The 23,655-nt window shown below is 39.9% G+C and overlaps 1 protein-coding gene and 1 long non-coding RNA gene across 2 annotated transcripts in view; one reads left to right on the top strand and one right to left on the bottom strand.

Moving 5' to 3' along the window:
• The window catches only part of G2E3 (G2/M-phase specific E3 ubiquitin protein ligase), a 261,284-nt gene that overhangs the window by 43,337 nt on the left and 194,292 nt on the right, over positions 1-23,655 (top strand). The window lies entirely within an intron of this gene.
• LOC145528890 (uncharacterized) lies at positions 14,058-22,303 on the bottom strand. The gene is made up of 2 exons (XR_014070768.1): positions 21,827-22,303; positions 14,058-16,606 (listed from the first exon to the last, which is right to left on the bottom strand). It is a non-coding gene; the product is annotated as an uncharacterized LOC145528890 (long non-coding RNA).

Raw genomic sequence — 23,655 nt, 5'->3', positions numbered from 1 at the left:
AATGAACCTACCTAAGGAGACAAAAGACCTGTACTCTGAAAACTGTAAGACACTGATGAAAGAAATAGAAGATGACACAAATAGGTGGAGAAATACACCATGTTCTTGGATTGGAAGAATCAGTATTGTCAACATGGCTAACATGTGATATTCAGCAATAATTTGGAAACCCACATCTCAAAGGGTGATAGGGCTCAAAGAGATAGTGTGGGTAAAATGACTGGCACAGACAGGACCTAGCAAGTAAGAGGCATTCCATAAAGGTAGCAACCGCTTCTGTATTATTCTTTGAACATAGCATTTACTCTCAGACCTGGTACCCCAGACCTGGTTAGGTACAGATGAACTGTTTGAATTGATGGCAGATACCACAAGACATTTTCTTTCATATTCTGAGAAAGGAGTGGAAATAACTCTAACAAAAGTTAGAGTTTCACCCACCCCTACAGGATCCCACTGTCCAAGCTGTACAGGAGGCCCAGATTGGACACTAGAGTAACTCCAGCCTCTTTCTCCCAGACTCTGATCTTGATCACTGACCCTCCTGCTGGTGGTATCAAAACTCACAGAGAGGGAGGCAGAGGGGAATGAGGAGTGCAAAGCCTTTCCCAGATGGGAACCAGGGTAGATAGATTTTGACAGTCTGATGGAGAAGCTGAAAACTCAGAGTAAGTACCCACTGAAAAGCTGTTTTACTTTGAGATGCAGCATGGGTGGGGCTGATGACGCACTCTGAAGATAACAGTCCTGGGTTCTACAGAAGCTCAGCCATTCACCGGCTGCATGGTCTGGGGCAAATCTCTACTTTTCTGACCTGTGCTTCCTCTTAGGTGCTACCCTGGACCTGGCCTGATGGGGCTGCTACTGTAGGAAGTACAGAGTGAGTCCTTCTGGGCTGTGGTGCCCCTGAAGACTTGGATATTGGGGTCCTTGATCCTTTGTTCCAACCTTTGCTAGAAGGAGATAGGAGACCACCACAGCATACAGTGCTTGGAGGTGGCAATGCTCTGGTGATCCAGGAATGGTCCAGCAGGTGCCACATCACAGGGCAGAATTGGCAGTGACCCTACATTAGTAGGGTCAGGATGCCATTGCTTCTCAGAAGCAAGGAGTAGACATGGAAGGCCAACAGCTTCTGACACGGAAGCACAAATTTGGAGGTTCAAGATGACATACTTTTCCCACCATGGCTAATCCATCATCATGTATGGAGTGCCACAGTCTGAAGCCTGGGGTTTCAGGGTACACCGCAGACCTCCTGGGGGATGGGGAACTGTAGACAATTAACCCCTCTCAGGCACTCCGTGCTCACCTGGCCATGGCCACACCCCTACATGCACCCATATTCTCTGCTTACCTACTGCAATTTGTATGAGCTCTTCATATTTATAATTTTAATTATATTTGCCTTATGTTGTTTTTATTGCAAATATTCCCCTAGCCTTCATTCTGTCTTTTAATTTATTGATGATTTTATGGAAACTTTCTTTTTAATGTAGTATAATCTATTAGTTATTCATGTTATGATTTCTCTCTGTTTTTAAGTTCACAATATTCATCTTCACTTGGAAGTCAAAAATATATTCACTTATATATTATCTGTAATTTTTTGTTTTGAAATAATTTCAAGCTTAGAAAAGTTGCATGAATAACTTATAGAACTCTTATGTACTTTCTACCAAGATTCATCCATTTTTAACATTTTGCCGCATTTGCTTCTTTGCTTTGTCTCTTGCATACTCCCAACTTGCTGTTCTCTGTCTGTCTGTCTCTTATGTATGTATGAGTGTAATTATTTATTTTTAAATATCCCAGTAATTTCCCTTACAGCATTTTCGTCCTTGAGTACAATATCACATCTTGCATTTAGTTATCAAGATAATTAAAGATTTTGATAAAGATCAAAGATCACATCTTGCATTTAGTCATCCTATATGCATTTAGTCATCCCTGGTGGCTCAGACAGTAAAGTGTCTGCCTACAATGCAGGAGACCTGGGTTCGATCCCTGGGTTGGGAAGATCTTCTGGAGAAGGAAATGGCAACCCACTCCAGTACTCTTGCCTGGAAAATCCCATGGACGGAGGAGCCTGGTAGGCTGCAGTCCATGGGGTCGCAAAGAGTCGGACACGACTGAGCGACTTCACCTCACCTTAATGTCTTTGGTTTCATTTAATCTGGATCAGTTTCTCAGTCTGACATTTTATTTTTTCAAAAACACAAGCTAGTTATTTTACAAAATATCCCTCAATTTGAGTTTATCTAATGTTTCATCATGAGTAGATTCAGGTTATGCACCCTGAGGATGTGTCCTTCTCATAGTATCACGTCTAGAGGCAAACAGTGTCCATTGACCTTCACTGATGATTTTAATTTTGATTATATAGTCATGGTATTGTGCAGTTTCCCTACTGTGTAATGTAAGATGTTCCTTTTGCAGTAACAATCTGTGAAGATATTATGAGATGAAGCAAATATCACCTTCATCAAACTTTCCCCCTAGATTTAGCATCCACCTATGACTCTTGCTCTCATCAGTCTCTACCATGTGGTTGCAAAATGCCGATTTTCTAACTTCAGCACTCCCTCTACACTCACTGGTGGACAGAAGAATCCTCTTTTCTCCCATTCATTTATCATGTATCTTTTTTTAATTAGTATGTCTTCATAGATATCTTATTTAATAAAAAAGATATTTCAACATGCTATTTATTCTAATAGCTTGGTTTTAAATCTTTTATCTGCTTTGTTAATTTTTATTATAGCTGATTTTATTATTGTTATTAATTATTAAAAAGCTTTATTCTTACAGAATTTGCTGAGATATTACTATAATTTCAAAATATTTTATAGTCGTTTTCCATTTTATCTTCATCTGTATTATCTATTGATGTAAAATTACCACCTCAACCACAACAATTTATCTTTTTTTATAATCCTGTGGGTTAATGGGACAGTTCTTCTGCCAGTACCTCTTTGACTGTCTCATGTGGCTTCATTTAACTGAAAGGACAATCCTGGATGGCCTCACTCTTATCTGGATCATCAGCAGGGTCTTTGCCACCACCAGTTCTAGCCTGGACTTCTTTATATGGTGACTTCAGGGTTCCATGAGGATAAGAATAGAAGCTTCAGGGCCCCTTAAGGTCTTGCTTGAAAGTCACATGTCACTGTTACCATATGTTATTTGTTAGAGCAAGACACCAGACCAGCTCAGATTCAAGAGGCAAGGAAATAGACTGTTTCTCTTTAAGGGAGGACTTGCAAAATATTTGTAGACATCTTTAATTCACTGTAATCTGAATTGGAGCTCTCAGAGATAAAGAGAACCAGTTATTATCAACTCTCTTTTATAGATGAGGAAAGTGTGGTACAAAGAGGTACATAGGTATTGGCATAAAATGATGCTGCTTTGGGTGGGGGGTCCAGGAAGGGGAACACATGTAAACCCATGGCTGATTCATGTCAATGTATGGCAAAAACTATTACAATATTGTAAAGTAATTAGCCCCCAACTAAAATAAATAAATTTATTAAAAAAATAAAAATTAAAAATAAAATAAAATAAAATGAGCCATAGACTTGCACCGCTTGGGCAGTTGTTAAAATTGCAGATTCTCAGATTCCACCCCAGACCTACAAATTAACATGGAGATACTATCTGAATAGTAGAGATATTATAGTGATAGATACCATTAATATTATTCTATAATAATGCACATTATGTACCTTAGAGAGGTCCCAGGAATATGTTTTAATAAAGTCTCCAGGTGATGCTTATACACCCTGGAGTTGGAGAAATAATGTCTTTAGAGCCAATGGGTTTGAAGTTAATCACACCACATTCATGTCCCAGTTTTATCACATGCTAGCTGAATGACCTTGAAAAGATCACTTAGCCTTTTAGAATTTCAGTTTTTATCTTCAGAAAAAAAATGCAAATAGTATCTGCTTTGCCCACTCCAACAGCCTGTTATGAATATAAAAAGAAGAGGTTGCATGGAAAAACAGGCAGTAAAATAATGATGAATATGGTAATATTGTTCAAGACAGCAGACTTTATTAGTGATAGAATCAAGGCTTAAACAGCTGGGTTCCTGGTCTTTAACCTCTTCAGGGACAAACAGTAATTGGGCCAGCAGTTTTTCAGCCCTTTCCAGATCTTCAAAACTACAGCAAACTGCAATACTGATTATAAATAACAGGCAAACAATGGAGTGTGATGTGCTTTCAATGAAACAAAGAGCCCCCTCTCTCTCCTTTCTCCTTCCTCTATTTCCTAAACAAGCTCACATAAGGCCCTAGCAGTAGGGCATGGCCGTCTTCCTTCCTTTTCATGGGAAAGAATTATTGAGTGGGAAGTGTTCAGGATGAGTGAGTGTTACCGGGGAGTGGGAGGTGGAGTGACAGTCCTGGCCTAGATTGTGTTTTTCAAGTTTGATGCATGTCAATGGAATGGCATCTACAGGCTGCTGAAGCTTTTGGAGAGTCAGAATTTGAGAGCTGGTGGGTGAAAAATTGCAATCTCTCCCTGATTATTCACCTCCTCCAACCTATATTTTTAATTCACCCACTCTCAATTCTAATCTTCCCTCCAAGCAGTTTCCTAAAATTCAAGAAACCAAATGCTGTTTTATCAGTTCCGTCTTCCTCAAACTCAATCTAATGTAGAAAGTGGGTACTAAAGTAAAATCCACTTATCCTACTTAACCATAAACCCGATTTTCCAACCAAGTTGATAGAAAAAAAAAAAAAAAAAAAAAGGAGATACATCTGAGTATTAAAAAAGCATTTCAGCCTGTAAAAAAAAGCAGTATAGCCTTTGTAGGTTAAAAGGCCAGCTCCATCCATTATTGACCTTGAATACTTCCTCTGTTCCTTATTTCCTCTTCTGTGAAATGAGAATAATGGGTATAACACATAGGTATTAGGAGGGCTGCATGAGTTAATACCTGTAAAGGGCTAGAATAGTGCCTGGCACATGCAACTACATAGAACATTATAAATTTTGCTAGATTGTCACAGTAACTGCCTATCTGGTCTCCTACCCTTAATCTATCCTTGCATCTAATCCAACCTTGCATCATCAAGTCCCCCTTATACCACCTCCTTTATAAAAAAATAAAAAAATTGCCTATTATACCATCTCCATCTTGTTTCTTCCTGGAACATATTCCTCTGCCATCTCATTTTGTCTACATGTCTAGTTGTATGTTTATGTAAATGGTAGGTTGGTTACCTTTCTCAACCTTGAAGAAGCAGCCCTCTGTAGGGAATGTCCTATGTGGTCCAGCAGTACACTCACCTCTTGTCACCCAAGGTCTAGGCAGCAGCTGGTCCCAGGGTAGGTTCTGACCTGTGTTTGTGGACTTAGTTCCACAGGCCATGGGATTGTAGTTTTCTTGCTTCTGATGTCTGCTCCCTGGTGGATGAGACTGGTCCAGAGACTTGTGCATGCTTCCTGGTAGGAGGGGCTGGTGCCTGCCCACTGGTGGGTAGAGCTGGGTGGGTCCTGGCCCTCTGGTAGGCAGGGCCTTGTCTAGGGGTATATCTAAAAGTGGCTGGGACTTAGAACGCCTTTAGGCAACCTGTCTGCTGATGGGTTGGGCTGCATTCCTGCTTTGTTGGTTGTTTGGCCTGAGGCGTTCTAGCACTGGAGCTTAAAGGATGTAGGACCAGCTCTTGGTGCTAATGACCCAATCAAGATGTTGTCCTCCAAGGAGAGTTCACACAGACAAATAACTGCATTCCTGCTTTGTTGGTTGTTTGGCCTGAGGCGTTCTAGCACTGGAGCTTAAAGGATGTAGGACCAGCTCTTGGTGCTAATGACCCAATCAAGATGTTGTCCTCCAAGGAGAGTTCACACAGACAAATACTACTCCCACTATCTCTCTGCCACCAGTGTTTGTGTCCACAAAGTGAGCCATGGCTACCCATACCCCACCTCGCCAGGAGACCCTCCAAGACTAGCAGGTGTGGCTCAGGCTCTTAGGAAGTTCACTGTTTTTGCCTTGGGTTCCAGTGTCCAAGAGACCTTCCAAGTGTGCACATGCCTCCAACAATGGAGTCTGTTTACCCCAGTCCTGGGGAGATCCTACAATCAAGCCCTGCTGGCCTTCTAAGTCAAGTGCTCTGGAGGCTCCTCCTCCTGATGCCAGATCAGGCTGGGAAGCCTTACTTAGGGCTCAGAACCCTCACTCCTGTTGGAGAACTTATGCAATATAATTATTCTCCAGTTTGTGAGCTGCCCAACCCAGGGGGGTGTAGGATTTGATTATATTGTTAGTGTACCCCTCCTGCCATTTCCTGTGGCACCCTCTTTGGATGTAGAAAATCTTTTTTTACTGATGGTTGTTCAGCAGTTAGTTATGATTTTGGTGTGCTCATGAGAGGAGGTGAGCCCAAGGTCCTTCTACTCCACCATCTTGTCTCTAAATCTCCCTGTTGCACAAACTCTAAACTTGGCTTAGCGTTTAAGACACTTCTAAACAATTGTGTCCGGCTCTGTCTGGTTTCTTACCTACAGCACTCCAGACATTTTGTTGTGGGAGGCTGACCTCTACATTGTAAGATATTTTGCAGCAACCCTGTCCTTTACCCACTTGATGCCAGTAGCAACCCTTCATCTGTGACAACCAAAAATGTCCCATGGGGGATAAAAATCTCTCCTAGTCGAGACCCTTTTTCTCTTGCTGTGCTTTCCTTACCATTTCTCGAATGTGCCTAGACCAATATCACTGTTTCTTTTACTCAAAGTTATTCATTTTTATTGTATAATATATATATAAAATATTTTTATATGTTTATGTATATAAATTTATTGTGTAAATTTTATACATTTACAGATTATATAAATATATTTACATACTATATATGTTTTGTTGTTGTTTTTTGCTTAGTCACTCATCAGAGTCCGATTCTTTGCAACCCAATGGGCTATAGCCCACCAGTCTCCTCTGTCCATGGGACTTTCCAGGCAAGAATACTAGAGTAGGTTGCCATTCTCTTCTCCAGAGGAGTCTTCCCAACTCAGGGACTGAACCTGGGTCTCCTGCATTGCAAGCAGATTCTTTACCATCTGAGCCACCAAAGAAGCTCATATGTATTATATACATATATATGTATATAACGTAATATTTATTTACAATTGTAAGTATACAGTTCAGTAGCATTAAGTATATTCACATTGCTGTGGAGCTATCAACACCATCCATAACTTTTTCATTTTCCTAAACTGAAACTCTATACTTGTTAGATAATAACTCCCACTCTTTCCTCCCCCCGCAACCCCTGGAAACAATTCCACTTTCTGACTTTAGTAATTTGACTATTCAGAGTACCTCATAGAAGTGATAGAAGTGGAACCCTAAAATGTTTGTCCTTTTATATCTGGCTTATTTCACTTGGCATAATGTCTTCAGGATTCATCTATGTTGTAGCATGTGTCAGAATTTCCTTCTGTTTTAAGGCTGAATAAAATTACCTTGTATGTATGTACCACATGTTGTTTATCTATCGATGGACATTTGGGTTGTTTCTACCTTTTGACTATCGTGAATAATGTTTCCGTGAAAGTGAGTATACAGATATCTGTTCAAGTCCCTGCTTTCAGTTCTTTGGGGTATATGCTCAGAAGTGGATATTCTGGACCATATGATAATTCTGTGGTAATTTTTTGAGGAAGCTGTTTTCCACAGCAGCTGCAGCACTTTATATTTCCACCAGCAGTGCACAGGGGCTCCAGTGTCTTCACATCCTCACCAATGCTTGCTATATTCTTGATTTCTTTGTTAATTTAGATATTCTAATAGGGTGAATTAGTATCTAATTATGATTTTGACTTGCATTTCCCTAGTGATTAGTGATGTTGAGCATCTTTTCTTGTGCTTATTGTCATTTGTATTTCTTTGGAGAAAGATCTGTTCAAGTCCTTTCCCCAGTTTTAATGGATTTTTTTGTTTTGTTGAATTGTCAGAATTCTTTATATATTTTGGATATTAATCCCTTATCAGATATATGATCTGCAAATATTTTGTCCCACCCTGTGGTTTGCTTTTTCACTCTGTTGATAGTGTCCTTCAGTGCACTAAGTTCAAAGTATATTAACTTTCAATTAAAAAATTACGTGTCTTGAAGTCTTGGAAAGAGGCATCCCAGAACAAATATAAACCTGCAGTATGTAATTTAGCGTGATATACTTAAAATGTGTATTTGTTTTGATGCTGTAGCAAAATACCACAATCTTAGTGGCTTAACAGAATGAAAATTTATTATCTTACAGTTCTATAGGTCAGAATTATGAAATGGATCTTCAGTTCAGTCAGTCACTCAGTCGTGTCTGACTCTTTGCAACCCCATGGACTGCAGCACGCCAGGCAACCCTGTCCATCACCAACTCCTGAAGTTTACTCAAACTCACGTCCATTGAGTTGATTATACCATCCAACCGTCTCGTCCTCTATCATCCCCTTCTCCTCCTGCCTCAATCTTTCCCAGCATCACGGTCTTTTCAAATGAGTCACTTCTTCTCATCAGGTGGCCAAAGTATGGGAGCTTCAGCTTCAGCATCAGTCTTTCCAGTGAATATTCAGGACTAATTTCCTTTAAGATGGACTGGTTGGATCTCCTTGCAGTCCAAGGGACTCTCTGTCTGCAGGGCTGCATTCCTTCTGAAGAGTCTAGGGAAAAATATATTTGCTTGCCTTTCCTAGCTCCCCAGAGGCCAACCACATTACTTGACTCGGCTACCTCTACCAGTTTCAAAGCCAACAATATTGCATTTCTCTCTGACCATTCCTTCATAACCATGACTTCCTCTGAATCTTATCTCAGTCAGGAAAGGCTCTTTTAAAGATTCATTTGATTAGGTCCGGCCCACTCAGATAATCCAAGATAATCTGCCCATCCCAAGATCCTTAAACTTAATCTTCCAAGTTCCTTTGCCATGTAAGGTAACATAGTAACAGGTTCCAGAGATTAGATCTTTGGGGAGCCCATTATTCTACCTTTCAAAAAGAGTAAAAAAAAATGTGAAACTTAAGTAAACCTGGAGTTCATATTGTTATATGACTTTCTGAAAACACTTTTTCCTCCTCATCCTAGCCAAGCACCATGATAACTCTTCATCCTCTGGACTTCGGGATGCTAACTGAATTTCTATAGACTCTTAATGACCATCTGCTTTAATGATCAAGGTATTTCATGAGTTCACACTATTTTTTGTGGTTTAGAATAACTGATAACAGAAACATATGGGATGAAATCTTTCGAAGGTTTGTCATTACTTTAGCAAAAGGAATTAGAAAAATCTAGCAATCTTGAAATGCCACCTCCATATTAAGTATTAGCATTAATGTGTATACTATATGTATATTAGTATATTATACATATATATACATATATGTATGTTATTAAGTATACATATTAGTAGTGCTAATTAATCACATACTTACGTGAGTATGCAATAAGTGTTCAGCCAAAAGTGGGCAATAGGATTCTCTCTTAAGTGTTAATGCCTGGGAGATGCCTGGCACTAGATAATGGAGGCAGGGCCATCATATATAATCACACAGTATATTTTCAGTACAGTTCAGTTCAGTCACTCAGTCATGTCTGACTCTTTGCAACCCCATGGACTGCAGCACAACAGGCCTCCCTGTCCATCACCAACTCCCGGAATTTACTCAAACTCATGTCCATTGAGTTGGTGATGCCATCCTACCATCTCATCCTTCTTACAAATAGCTTCTTACATCCCTTCTTCTCCTGCCTTCAATCTTCCCAGAATCAGGGTCTTTTCAAATGAGTCAGCTCTTTGCATCAGGTGGCCAAAGTATTGGAGTTTCAGCTTCAACATCAGTCTTTCCAGTGAACACTCAGGACTGATCTCCATTAGGATGGACTGGTTGGATCTCCTTGCAGTCCAAGGGGCTCTCAAGAGTCTCCTCCAACACCACAGTTCAAAAGCATTAATTCTTCTGTGCTCAGCTTTCTTTATAGTCCAACTCTCGCATCCATACATGACTATGGGAAAAACCATAGCCTTGACTTGACGGACTTTTGTTGGCAAAGTAATGTCTCTGCTTTTTAATATGCTGTCTAGGGTGGTCATAACTTTCCTACCAAGGAATAAGCGTCTTTTAATTTCATGGCTGCAGTCACCATCTGCAGTGATTTTAGAGCCCCAAAAAATAAAGTCTGACACTGTTTCCACTGTTTCCCCATTTATTTGCCATGAAGTGATGGGACCAGATGACTTGATCTTAGTTTTCTGAATGTTGAATTTTAAGCCAGCTTTTTCATTTTCCTCTTTCACTTTCATCAAGAGGCTCTTTAGTTCTTCACTTTCTGCCATAAGGGTGGTGCAATCTGCATTTCTGAGGTTATTGATATTTCTCCCGGCAATCTTGATTCCAGCTTATTCTTCATCCAGCCCAGCGTTTCTCATGATGTACTCTGCATATAAATTAAATAAGCAAGGTGACACTATACAGCCTAGACGTACTCCTTTTCCTATTTGGAACCAGTCTGTTGTTGCATGTTCAGTTCTAACTATTGCTTCCTGACCTGCATACAGATTTCTCAAGAGGCAGGTCAGGTGGTCTGGTATTCCCATCTCTTGAAGAATTTGTCAGAGTTTGTTGTGATCCACACAGTCAAAGGCTTTGGCATAGTCAGTAAAGCAGAAATAGATATTTTTCTGGAATTCTCTTGCTTTTTCTATGATCCAGCGGATGTTGGCAATTTGATCTCTGGTTCCTCTGCCTTTTCTAAAATCCAGCTTTAACATCTCGAAGTTCACAGTTCACGTATTGTTGAAGCCTGGCTTGGAGAATTTTGAGCATTACTTTGCTAGCATGTGAGATGAGTGCAGTTGTGCGATAGTTTGAGCATTCTTTGACGTTGCATTTCTTAGGGATTGGAATGAAAACTGACCTTTTCCAGTCCTGTGCCCACTGCTGAGTTTTCCAAATTTGCTGGCATATTGAGATAACACTTTCACAGCATCATCTTTTAGGATTTGAAACAGCTCAACTGGAATTCCATCACCTCCACTAGCTTTGTTTGTAGTGACGCTTCCTAAGGCCCACTTGACTTCACAGTCCCAGTTGTCTGGCTGTAGGTGAGTGATCACACCATTGTATCATCTGGGTCATGAAGATCCCTTTTGTACAGTTCCTCTGTGTATTCTTGCCACCTCTTCTTAATATCTCTGCTTCTGTTAGGTCCATACCATTTCTGTCCTTTATTGAGCCCATCTTTGCATGAAATGTTCCCTTTGTAGCTCTAATTTTCTTGAAGAGAGCTCTAGTCTTTCCCATTCTATTGTTTTCCTCTATTTCTTTGCACTGATCACTGAGGAAGGCTTTCTTATCTCTCCTTGCTATTCTTTGGAACTCTGCATTCAAATGGGTATATCTTTCCTTTTCTCCTTTGCTTTTCGCTTCTCTTCTTTTCATAGCTATTTGCAGGGGCTCCTCAGACACCCATTTTGCTTTTTTGCATTTCTTTTTCTTGGGGATGGTCTTGCTCCCTGTCTCCTGTACAATGTCACAAACCTCCGTCCATAGTTCATCAGGCACCCAGTCTATCAGATCTAATCCCTTGAAACTATTTCTCACTTTCACTGTATAATCGTAAGGGGTTTGATTTAGGTCATACCTGAATGATCTAATGGGTTCCCTTACTTTCTTCAATTTAAGTCTGAATATGGCAATAAGGAGTTCATGATCTAAGCCACAGTCAGCTCCCGGTCTTGTTTTTGCTGACTGTATAGAGCTCCTCTATCTTTGGCTGTAAATAATATAATCAATCTGATTTCAGTGTTGACCATCTGGTGATGTCTATGTGTAGAGTCTTCTCCTGTGTTGTTGGGAGAGGGTGTCTGCTATAACCAGTGTGTTCTCCTGGCACAAGTTACCCCAAAACAATCTCGTGCTGCTGCTGCTAAGTTAATTCAGTCGTGTCCGACTCTGTGCAACACCACAGACGGCAGCCCACCAGGCTCCGCCGTTGCTGGGATTTTCCAGGCAAGAATACTGGAGTGGGTTGCCATTTCCTTCTCCAATGCCCGAAAGTGAAAAGTGAAAGTGAAGTCGCTCAGTCGTGTCCGACTCTTCGCGACCCCATGGACTGCAGCCCACCAGGCTCCGCCGTCCCTGGGATTTTCCAGGCAAGAGTACTGGAGTGGGGTGCCATTGCCTTCTCTGAAACAATCTCGTACTCTATCCCTAATCCATGCTCCCTGGACTATGTCCATCTAAAAAAAGAGGCTCTTTATTCTCATTTTGCAAAGCTTGGTCATATGAGCTACTTGTGGCCTGGCTTAGAGGGAATTCAGAAGGAAGGGACTGACTAATGGGTCACAGTTAGTCATCCATACCTAGGACACTGGCAGAAGTTACACACATGCTATATAAAGTGTTCTATTTGACTGTTAGAAGAGTATGGAGCAGCCAATATAAATAAATAACACCTACTCCATATGTGCAGCTGAAATATTCTGTACAGACAGAATATGACCAGGGTCAAGCTCTGACAGACTCTCATTTGTACATATATATATATATCAGTCTGTTGTGGCCTCCAACTTGCCTTCTATCTTCCAATTCTATATTCTATTTTCATCCAGGCCATAGACCATCATTTAAAGCTGCTTTCTGACAGAGATATTGAAATATCAACTTATACCTGAAATACCTCCCCAAAGTGACAAGGTGCTCTACCAAAGTATCATTGTTGTTCAGTTGCTAGGTCATGTCCAACTCTTTGTGACCCCATGGACTGCAGCATGCCAGGCTCCCCTGTCCTTCACTATCTCTTGGAGTTTGCTCAAATTCATGTCCATTGAGTCAATGATGCTACCTAACCATCTCATCCTCTGCCACCCCCTTCTCCTTTTGCCTTTAATTTTTCCCAGCATCAGGATCTTTTTCAGTGAGTTGGCTCTTCACATCAGGTTGCCAGAGTATTAGCGCTTCAGCTTCTGCATAAGTCCTTCCAGTGAATATTTAGGGTTGATTTTCAGTCTTCCCTCATAGCTCAGTTGGTAAAGAATCTGCCTGCAATGCAGGAGACCCTGGTTCGAATCCTGGGTTGGGAAGATCCTCTGGAGAAGGGATAGGCTACCCACTCCAGTATTCGTGGGCTTCCCTTGTGGCTCAGCTGGTAAAAAATCCACCTGCAATGCGGGAGACCTGGGTTCAATCCCTGGGTTGGGAAGGTCCTCTGGAGAAGGGAAAGGCTACCCACTCCAGTATCCTGGCCTGGAGAATTCCATGGACTGTATAGTTCATGGAATGGCAAAGAGTCAGACACGACTGAGCGACTTTGACTTTCACTTTTCTTTAGGATTAACTAGTTTGATCCCCTTGCTATCCAAGGGATTCTCAAGAGTCTTCTCCAGCACCACAGTTGGAAAGCATCAGTTCTTTGGCACTCAGCCTTCTTTATGACCCAACTCTCATGTGACTACTGGAAAAACTATAGCTTTATAAAATCAATTATTTTTAAGCATCTCATCTTATTTAATGTCAAAATATATTTGACATTTCAGTATCAGCCAGTTTGAAACTACACTCCAGCCATCAAGTCTGTAGACACAGATTATAATAGAGAATTTTGATATTATAATACATAATAAAATAATATTAGTATGTTTCCAGATGTTATCCCCTCCCCCCGCCCCGTAGACAAGAAGATAGTTAGAGAGAAAGAAAAGTGGAGGTGGGGGAACAGAAGGGCAGAGAGACTGAAAGACACATTAGAAATCACCCAGCATAACCCCATGTACAAAGATAAAATTCATCATCATCAAAAGAATTCTCTGAGATGCTTTTTGTTAAGGCCCACAATTTGCTTGTTCCCATGCAAAAATGCACTATTCAAACACTGACAAACAGTATCTCTAAGAATTCCTAGTAATGATAATGCTAGACCATTGGCTTGTCATTCATTTTAAGGACTTTTTATTGTGGAATAGGAAAGATCTGATAGAAATGATAATGGTTCTGTGGAAATATATATTTCAGTAAAATCACATACATTTCTATGGATCCATGCACTAAATACCTGTTTTATTTTAGAAACTCGAATACAAATAAATGTTGTTAGAAGGAGATGTATTAGAACCCATTCTCAAAATCTTTATTTTTCCTTTCACATATACCTTATAAGAAAGGAGATGCAATCCTTTACAGAGGCAGTTGAGTGAGAGCTTATCCCACAACTCTGGGATTTTGGGTAAAGGTACATTGTAGCTCAGAATTCAGTGGGCAAATAAATATGCAATTCACAGCCTGCCTGCAGCATACCTGGTTAGAATTTCCAAGCTTCTTTCCAGCCTCTTCCTCTTCATGTGGCCACACACACTAAATTTCCCACTGTTTCCTGGATTTTCTTTCTGCCGTTGTCTGGAATCCTTGCCCCCTTCATTGACCTGGCAAACTCCTATTCACAAATTAAGTCCCAGCCAAAATGCCATCTCTTATTAGTTTCTCTGACCTTTCTCATCCCATTCCCCCCTACTGTGATTTCAGAATTAGTAACTTCAGATTTGTTGTTTCCAAAGCATTCATATGTGTCTCTATTACAGCACCCATCACAACGGATTATTTGTGTACATGTACATATGCCACTCACCTCTAGATGGAGCTTCTTAAAGACTGGGTTTGTTCCTCATTTTTCTGGTATTTAGAGGTTAGCCCATTACATGGCATAGTCTGATGAACAGAACTGAATAAAGGAAACACATAAGAGATGAACTTTCTTTTCTCTGAGATGATATCTGTCACAGAGAATATAGAAATATCTTTACAAGACCAATAATGAGTTTAATGGTACTTAATATCAATTATGTTCAATCTTCAATTTTAGAAATAGCTTCAGATTTAAGTTTTTTTTTACCAATGGCAGTTAAACAAAGATATTAAAGGAAATTTTATTGCAGCAATTGCTCAAGTTGAAACAGGTTTGAGAACAAATTCAATTTAAATGCATGTCATTTACTTCTATTTACCTATAAGATGTTTAAAATGGAACACTTTGGGGCAGAATTATAAGTCTCCGTCTTCAGTTGTGAATCATGAGAAAGCCTTTTTAATAGCTTTTCAAACACTGTACTGCAGTTGGTTATTCAAAAGTTCAAATTATCTCAGATTGTTCAGTGCTGAAGATTGCTAACTATAATGTTCATTCAAATGAACCTACGCCCTTTGGAAAGCTTTAGTTCCAATGGATTGGCTGTAGACTACCCCCCAAGATGGTACAAATTAGGACAGTTTCCATAGGTCCTGCTGTGTACTGATAGCTCAGTTGGTAAAGAATCTGCCTGCAGTGCAGGAGACCCTGGTTCGATTCCTGTGTTGGGAAGGTCCACTGGAGAAGAGAAAGGCTATTCACTCCAGTATTTTGTCCTAGAGAATTCCATGGACTGTATAGTCCATGGGATCACAAAGAGTCAGACGTGACTGAGCGACTTTCACTTCACTTCCTGCTCTCTACAACTACATGCTCCCATAGTAATGGGCAGCAACTCAGGGTACCACTTGATAAGGAAAGCTGTACCTCCTCCAATTGGTTTTTTTTTTTCCCCTAATACCTGAAGCCAGGAAAGATCTTTAAATGACAATTCCCAATTAATGAAGTTGTGGGCTAACTAGCATTCCTAGAATATTTTGATGAGCTTTGGTAGCATACAATACTAAAACTAGTCTGGAGAGCAAATCCAAGAATATGTATCAGAAGTTTTTAAAAATCTTTGAATGCCTCTTTCATCCCTAAAACTCTCCTGTAAAGATCTAAATGGTGATGTTTCTAGCTGATGTCTGAGTCTTTGCTGTATGTAACGCTTCAATTCTTTGTGTCACTTGCTTTCCCAAGAGTAAGTTCCATCCTTGATTTACCCAAAGGATCTTGAAGCAGGTCCTGTTATTTTTGTGGCTTACCACAGCTGTTTTTCCTCTGGAGTCAGTTTTTCTCTCACTTGAATGGTTATGTGAGTATATTTAGTCATTATTTCAATATCTTGATCATATCTTCTTACCTGTTTAGAATAACATATTCTGCATTGTATCATTTGCAGCACTAAACAGGAAACAAGATTTGATTTCAGTGTAAATTCAGTTAAGTTGTTAAGCTGATGATGTTTGAGAAAAAAGAAAGGAACTGGATTTGAAAATTGGCCCTCATTTTTTAAGCTGTATAACCCTTTGTCCAAAGGAAATTTTACACATTTGAAAATAAATGTATTTTAAGGAGAAGAGTATCTAGGATAGGAGAAGGAGTCATGAGACCCCAAATAACAGGTAGGTCCCATCTTATCCGTTCCCCTACCCTCAGGCCTCCCCCAACACAGTATAGAAAACATCATTTTTTTTTTCTGTCTGTCTTTAAGCTCTTGATTGATAATTGAAACATTTTATTTCAGGTTCTCTATATTTAAATACAAAAAACTTTCTCTTCAAACAGTACTTCTTATCTAGAGAGCAAGAGGAGTGTATAAATGGATATATACTATACATGTATGTGCCACTTCTATTTTCTGTTGAGTTCTTACACAAAATGCTATTTATCTTTATACATAGTTTCACTTTGTCCAGCAGCTCAATCTTCCAAAAGGCTCATTGGTTCTACTTCATGAGAGAAAAAGAGCAGAGGTGGAAAAGATACATGTGGTTGAAAAACCAGAATGAAAACCCCAGCTTCACCTTTATCACCATGTGACGTTTATTGAGTGTTCACACCCTCATGTGTTAACGAAAAGCAGTATCCACATCACGGGGTTGATTAAGTTAAATCACTTAGAAAGTCCTCAGTAGAAGTGCATTTCTGCTTTTCACAGTGATTATAGAGTTGAAGGACTTTCCAGCAGTTATAAAAGATGCAAGACCATCCCTAACAGCCATTGTTTCTTCTGTCAACTGACTATCTTTTTAAGATACTAGAAGCTTAGCATTAGCCCTCCCTTGGTTTCCTGAGAAGGTTGGCTTTCCTGAGAACCCAAGGCTGATTCGCAGTTCTACAACTTGTGAACGAAATGCACCATCCAAGATTGCAGAAGTCAAATTGTGAAGTAGTATTGACCACTCAAGCGTCCCATCATCCTTTGGATATTTGCCCATCCTCAAATCTTCCCATACACATACATACAGGGGAACTTACCTATCCTTTATCTCACCTCTTCAGGGTACCTTTAGTTGCCTAAATTAATGAAGACTCTATCAATTTAAAAAGTGGCTCATTGATACACTTAACTGTTCTCCCCTTGTATTCCTATTTTCAAGTCAACGTTACTTATCATTGAATTACTTATGTACTCAAAAGCCTTTAATTTCCCTTTACTTTAATTCTAATGCTTTTGATCTCCTGACATTACTCCCCATCACCCAAAAATATTTTTACCTGCTGCTAGTAGGTTTCTCGGAGAAGGCAATGGCACCCCACTCCAGTACTCTTGCCTGGAAAATCCCATGGACGGAGGAGCCTGGTAGGCTACAGTCCATGGGATCGCTAAGAGTCGGACACAACTGAGCGACTTCACTTCCAATTTTCCCTTTCATGCACTGGAGAAGGAAATGGCAACCCACTCCAGTATTCTTGCCTGGAGAATCCCAGGGACAGTGGAGCCTGGTGGGCTGCCGTCTATGTGATCGCACAGAGTCGGACACGACTGAAGCGACTTAGCAGCAGCAGCAGCAGTAGGTTTCTACCATTCAAGTCACCATCCCCCAACACTGCAGTCCTCTGGGATGACCTCTTTGCTTCTGGCCACTCTCTTCAATCATACTCTCACTCAAAGACTACTCCTCAAGCCCTGAAACCTTCTTGCTACTTCAGTCCTGCTAAACTTCTCCTCAAGCTTCCTACAAATCCTAGAAACAGTACCACACAGTTTCATTCTCAGTTACCTACTGTGCTATGCTGTGCTTAGTCGCTGAGTCGTGTCCGACTCTTTGCGACCTCATGGACCCTATCTCTGCCATGGCTCCTCTGTCTGTTGGCATTCTCCAGGCAAGGATACTGGAGTGGGTTGCCTTGCCCTCCTCCAAGGGACCTTCCCAACCCAGGGATCAAACCCAGGTCTCCAACACTGTGGGTGGATTCTTTACTGTCTGAGCCACCAGGGAAGCCCCAGTTACCTACTACTTTGTCTTTATTGTTTTACTGTGTCATACTCATCTTATCTCTCCAGCTACGTTATAAACTCTTTGAGGCAGGCGTCATACATGGATGTGTCTCGCATCCCTCCTAGCATATGGTAGGAAATGTTGATGGCCTCTTTGTCTTGACTGGCCTGGTCATTCATTATAAAAGTCATAATATCTATACCAGTGGAGGAAATTGCAGGTGGGTAGGCAATGCTTGGGGGAAGGACAACTTGGCCCTCAACTCCATCCATGCAAGCCATGACCTCTTCTTTCCTAATAGAGGTCAGCCCTGGATGCAAACTGGCATTTCTATGGCTCTAAGAATCAGCATAAATTAACTCAGTGCTATATCTCACTGGAAGTTTCCTAGAAGAGGTGAGATTCGCTTGACTGATATAGAGTGATGACTCAGCTATCTAGACTGTGATAACTGAGCAAATGACTCCAGAGTAATGATTTCCATGGACACAGAAATGTACTCCTAAATTTAAAGCATCATAATCTTCTGTGTTTTAACCATTTGATGGAAACTTATACTACATTCTAGAATACAGAATATATTTCTCTGTTTTCTCAAATAGGCCAACATGGACTTGGTTTAACAATGAGAGTATCATCTCTCAACATTTTCTACACAACTTTATCAGCAGAAGAGAGTGAGCATTTGTTTCCAAGTGAATAAGCATGAAATGCCCCATTTTTATCTTACATTATTATCTAAATTTTGCATTCAATAATATATCTTTGTTTAAAAGTGAAGTTAGTTCTTTTAAATCAGTAGTTTCCTAACACTGATTCATAGATTTGACAAAGTATTCACTTTGCCAAATGGCCTCTTGTGGATAGGTTTATATCTCTTCTATTGGGTTAATGTTAAAATAGCCTTTCTTTATGAAATTATATTGATGAATGCCCTTTAATTGATGAAAAACACAGAACCACTACACTTTTATTTTACTGGTCCAAAATATTCAAAATCCTGGATCGACTATTTTACTTTACCATGAAATCTAAAAAGAAAATTTAACAGTCCAAAGTATGACCCGTGTTTACTCTATCTATTATAGCATGCCCCCAAAGTACGTATCTTTGTGTACCGCTGGTAAGGAGCCACTCAGGAAAGCAGTGATGTTCTCAAGGGCTGCAGACGTAGGTTGGTTTCTGGCCCCACACTGAACATTCTAGACCTCTATACTTGCCATGTGTTGTCACTTCCTATCAAACCATATGTTATCTATATATTTCCTTTCAGGTGTCTAATGTAAAAGTCTTTATCTCACATTTATATTGCTTCTTATACTTCCTTATAGCTGGGACAATAGATAAACAAAAAATTTTATATCAAATATAAAAATTAGATTAAATATATCTGAGTGGACGTCCAAAGAATTCTCCTATGAATAATTGTGTGAGTGTTAGTATGTGGACATTATATCCATTTTGGCTACTGGGAGCTCTCTTTTTCTCTGTTCTGTGTCCTTGCCTGCATTACGGATGAATGAGGTTTCTGGAAACCAAATTCTGACTAGACGAATTTCTACTAAACTTAAATAATAGAATCGACAATAAATATCTCACTTACATTAAAAAATGTGAGACAGCCATGTTGTTGTCTATTGCTCCATGACAAAGTCAATATGAAAATGCAGTGGCATGTGATGATAGACATTTATTCTCATGCTTACAGGCTCTAGGTTAGCTAGGATTCAGCTCATCTAAGCTGGGATAAGCAAGGGACTTTGCTCCAAGTTTTGAGTCTGACTGAATGTAACTCCTCACTAGAGGCTGGGCTCAGTTCTGTTCCATGTACACTCTTTCTGGGATCCAGGCTGAAGGAGCAAGTGGCTACCAAGGGGTGCTCTTCTCATAGTGATACACAAGAGGGCAGGCCCACCTATAATAAGCACATTTCAAGCCTTTGCATCCCTTTGGTCAAAGCAAGTCACATGACAGAGTCCCAGAGTCAAAAGCAGGAAATTTTCTTCACCTACCATGAGGTTATGTCAAAGGTGTGGATGTATAATGCCTCTACGGGAGAGGGATGAATTGTGAGAAATTCAATCTACTACAGGCTGGGTGACTTCTGACACAGCCACTAATCACAATGGACTTTCTAGGGAAAAAGAAATAAAAAAACAAACTTTAAAGCAATTTCTGAAAGGAAATAAAAAGTGAGATGTTCAAATATTCATTGAATAAAGGACATGATTAAAGAAATGGAAAGTTATGCTTCCTAATGTGGCAGTTGCATTAGGATGCATGTAAAACTGAGTTTGCTATAGGCTGGCTTTATAAATGATAATTGATTGCAAATTATATTGACAGTTATTGAACATAATTATTCACCACAGGAACCATCCTTAATCAATTAATCAGGGCACAATTCAACTTCACTTCTTGCACATGGCATCAACCAATCTTTTTTTTTGCCTGCTTTGCTTTTTTCCCCCTTTACCTACTTTGTTTACTGCTGTTGAAACAATTTAACAAATTAATTAGATGTTAATTCTTAGCAATAAATGAAACCCTTAAGGTGCTTAAATTGTAAACTCTACAACAAAACATGTTTATTCCCAAAGATTTACCTCAGACTCTAGTAAGCACAGATATTCTCCAGAGGTTACATCCAACAAATGACTGGAAGGCCCTCCTCACTGCTACCATCTAGGAAAGACATTTGCAAGGTTGTGTGTCAAGTCTGTTGTTATTGTTGAGTTCCTAAGTTGTGTCTGGCTCTTGCGACTCCATGGAGGTCAAGTCTAGCTCTGTTTTATTCAGATTTTAATAAAATCCTTAAATAAAGATATCAAAACCATGTTTTTTTTAAATCTTCATCTGACCTAACGGTGGAAAGGATACTTCTGAGCAGACTAAATGATGTATAGCAATTTACAAGATAAAAAACTCAGCAGAGAGAAAAGTAATGCCATGGTGGCATACAAGCAAAGGCTCCTAACGGGATGGGGGATATACAGAATGAGAGAAGAATCTACATGAGAAGAATCCAAATGTTTTGGTTAACATCAACTAACAAAAATCAACAATGAAACGTAACTTAAAAAAAAAGCAAAACTGATGAATACTTGTGTATTGTACTGCATGTGTATGTATAGAGTCCAAAATAAGAAAATTAATCATTCCTTTAACCTCTGTTATAGTAAGAATCCAGGGTGAGTATTGGGTTTCTTATCAGTGTCATAATTTTCAAAGGAAATTAAAATGCAGTAATCTATATACTGTATAGAGCTTTTCCATCTTCAGCTGCAAAGAATATAATCAATCTGACTTCAATATTGACCATCTGTTGGAAGAGGGTGTTTGCTATGACCAGTGTATTCTCTTGGCAAAAGTCTGATAGCCTTTTCCCTGCTTCATGTTGTACTCCAAGGCCAAACTCAGTTTGTTTCCAAGGCAAACCATTCAATATCACAGTAATCCAAGTCAGTGCCCCAACAACTAATGCCGAAGAAGTTGAAGTTGAACGGTTCTATGAAGACCTACAAGATCTTCTAGAACTAACACGAGAAAAGATGTTCTTTTCATCATACAGGACTGAAATACAAAAGTAGGAAGTGAAGAGATACCTGGAATAACAGGCAAGTTTGGCCTTGGAGTACAGAATGAAGCAGGGCAAAGTCCAACAGAGTTTTGCCAAGAAACTGCACTAGTCATAGCAAACACCCTCTTCCAACAACACAAGAGACAACTCTACACATGGACATCACCAGATGGTCAATACCAAAATCAGGTTAATTATATTCTCTGTGGCTAAAGATGGAGAAGCTCTATACAGTTAGCAAAAAAAAAAAAAAAAAAAAAAAAGACCTGGAGCTGACTGCGGCTCAGATCATGAACTCCTTAATGCAAAATTCAGATTTAAATTGAAGAAAGTAGGAAAAACCACTAGGCCATTCAGGTATAACCTAAATCAGATCCCTTATGATTATACAGTGGAATCGATAAATAGATTCAAGGGAATAGATGTGACAGAGTGCCTGAAGAACTATGGATGGAGGTTCATAACATTGTACAGGAGGCAGTGATCAAAACCATCCCCAAGAAAAAGAAATGCAAAAAGGCAAAATGGTTGTCTGAGGAGGACTTACAAATACCTTAGAAAAGAAGAGAAGTGATAGGCAAAGGAAAAAAAGAAAGATATACCCATCTGAATGCAGAATTCCAGCGAATAGCAAGGAGAGATAAGAAAGCATTCCTAAGTGAACAGTGCAAAGAAATAGAGGAAAACTGTAGAATGGGAAAGACTAAAGATCTCTTCAAGAAAATTAGAGATACAGTGGTAATATTTCATGCAAAGATGGGCTCAATAAAGGACAGAAACGGTATAGACCTAACAGAAGCAGAAGATATAAGAAGAGGTGGCAAGAATAACAGAAGAACTATACATAAAAGATCTTAATGACCCAGATAGCCATGAAGGTGTGATCACTCACCTAGAGCCAAACATCCTGGAGTGCAAAGTCAAGTGGACCTCAGGAAGCATCACTACGAACAAAGCTAGTGGAGGTGATGGAATAGCTAGTTGAACTATTTTAAATCCTAAAAGATGATGCTGTGAGTGCTGCACTCAATATGCCAGCAAATTTGGAAAACTCAGAAGTGGCTACAGGACTGGAAAACATCAGTATTCATTCCAATCCCAAAGAAGGGCAATGCCAAAGAGTGTTCAAACTACCACACTATTGCACACATTTCACATGCTAGCAAGGTCATGCTCAAAATCCTCTAAGCTAGGCTTCTACAATACATGAACCGAGAACTTCCAGATGTACAAGGTGAATTTATAAAAGGGAGAGGAATCAGATCAAATTGCAAACATCCACTGAATCATAGAAAAAACAAGAGAATTCCAGAAAAACATCTACTTCTGCTTCATTGACTACACTAAAGCCTTTGACTGTGTTGATCGCAACAAACTGTGGAAAGTTCTTAAAGAGATGGGAATATCAGACCACCTTACCTGCCTCCTGAGAAACCTTTGTAGAGGTCAAGAAGCAACAGAACAGAGCATGGAACAATGGACTAGTTCAAAATTGGGAAAGGAGTATGTCAAGGCTGTATATTGTCTCCCTGCTTATTTAACTTGTAGGCAGAGTACATCATGCTAAATGCTGGGCTGGATGAAGCACAAGCAGGAGTTAAGATTGCGGGGAGAAATATCGATAACCTCAGATAGGCAGATAACACCACCCTTATGGCAGAAAGCAAGAGGAACTAAAGAGCCTTCTGATGAAAGGGGGGAGTGAAAAAGCTGGCTTAAAACTCAGCATTCAAAAAAGTAAGATCATGACATCTGGTCCCATCACGTCATGGGAAATAGATGGGGAGACAATGGGAACAGTGACAGACTTTATTTTCTTGGGCTCCAAAATCGCTGTGGACGATGACTGCAGCCATGAAATTAAAAGACGCTTGTTCCTTGGGAGAAAAGCTGTGACCAACCTAGACAGCATATTAAAAGCAGAGACTTTGCTTTGCCAACAAAGGTCTGT

Source organism: Giraffa tippelskirchi, chromosome 12 (assembly GCF_054371585.1).
Source record: "Giraffa tippelskirchi isolate mGirTip1 chromosome 12, T2T-mGirTip1v1.2.pri, whole genome shotgun sequence".
Taxonomy (NCBI): domain Eukaryota; kingdom Metazoa; phylum Chordata; class Mammalia; order Artiodactyla; family Giraffidae; genus Giraffa; species Giraffa tippelskirchi.
This window is presented reverse-complemented; position numbering and strand designations above follow the sequence as displayed.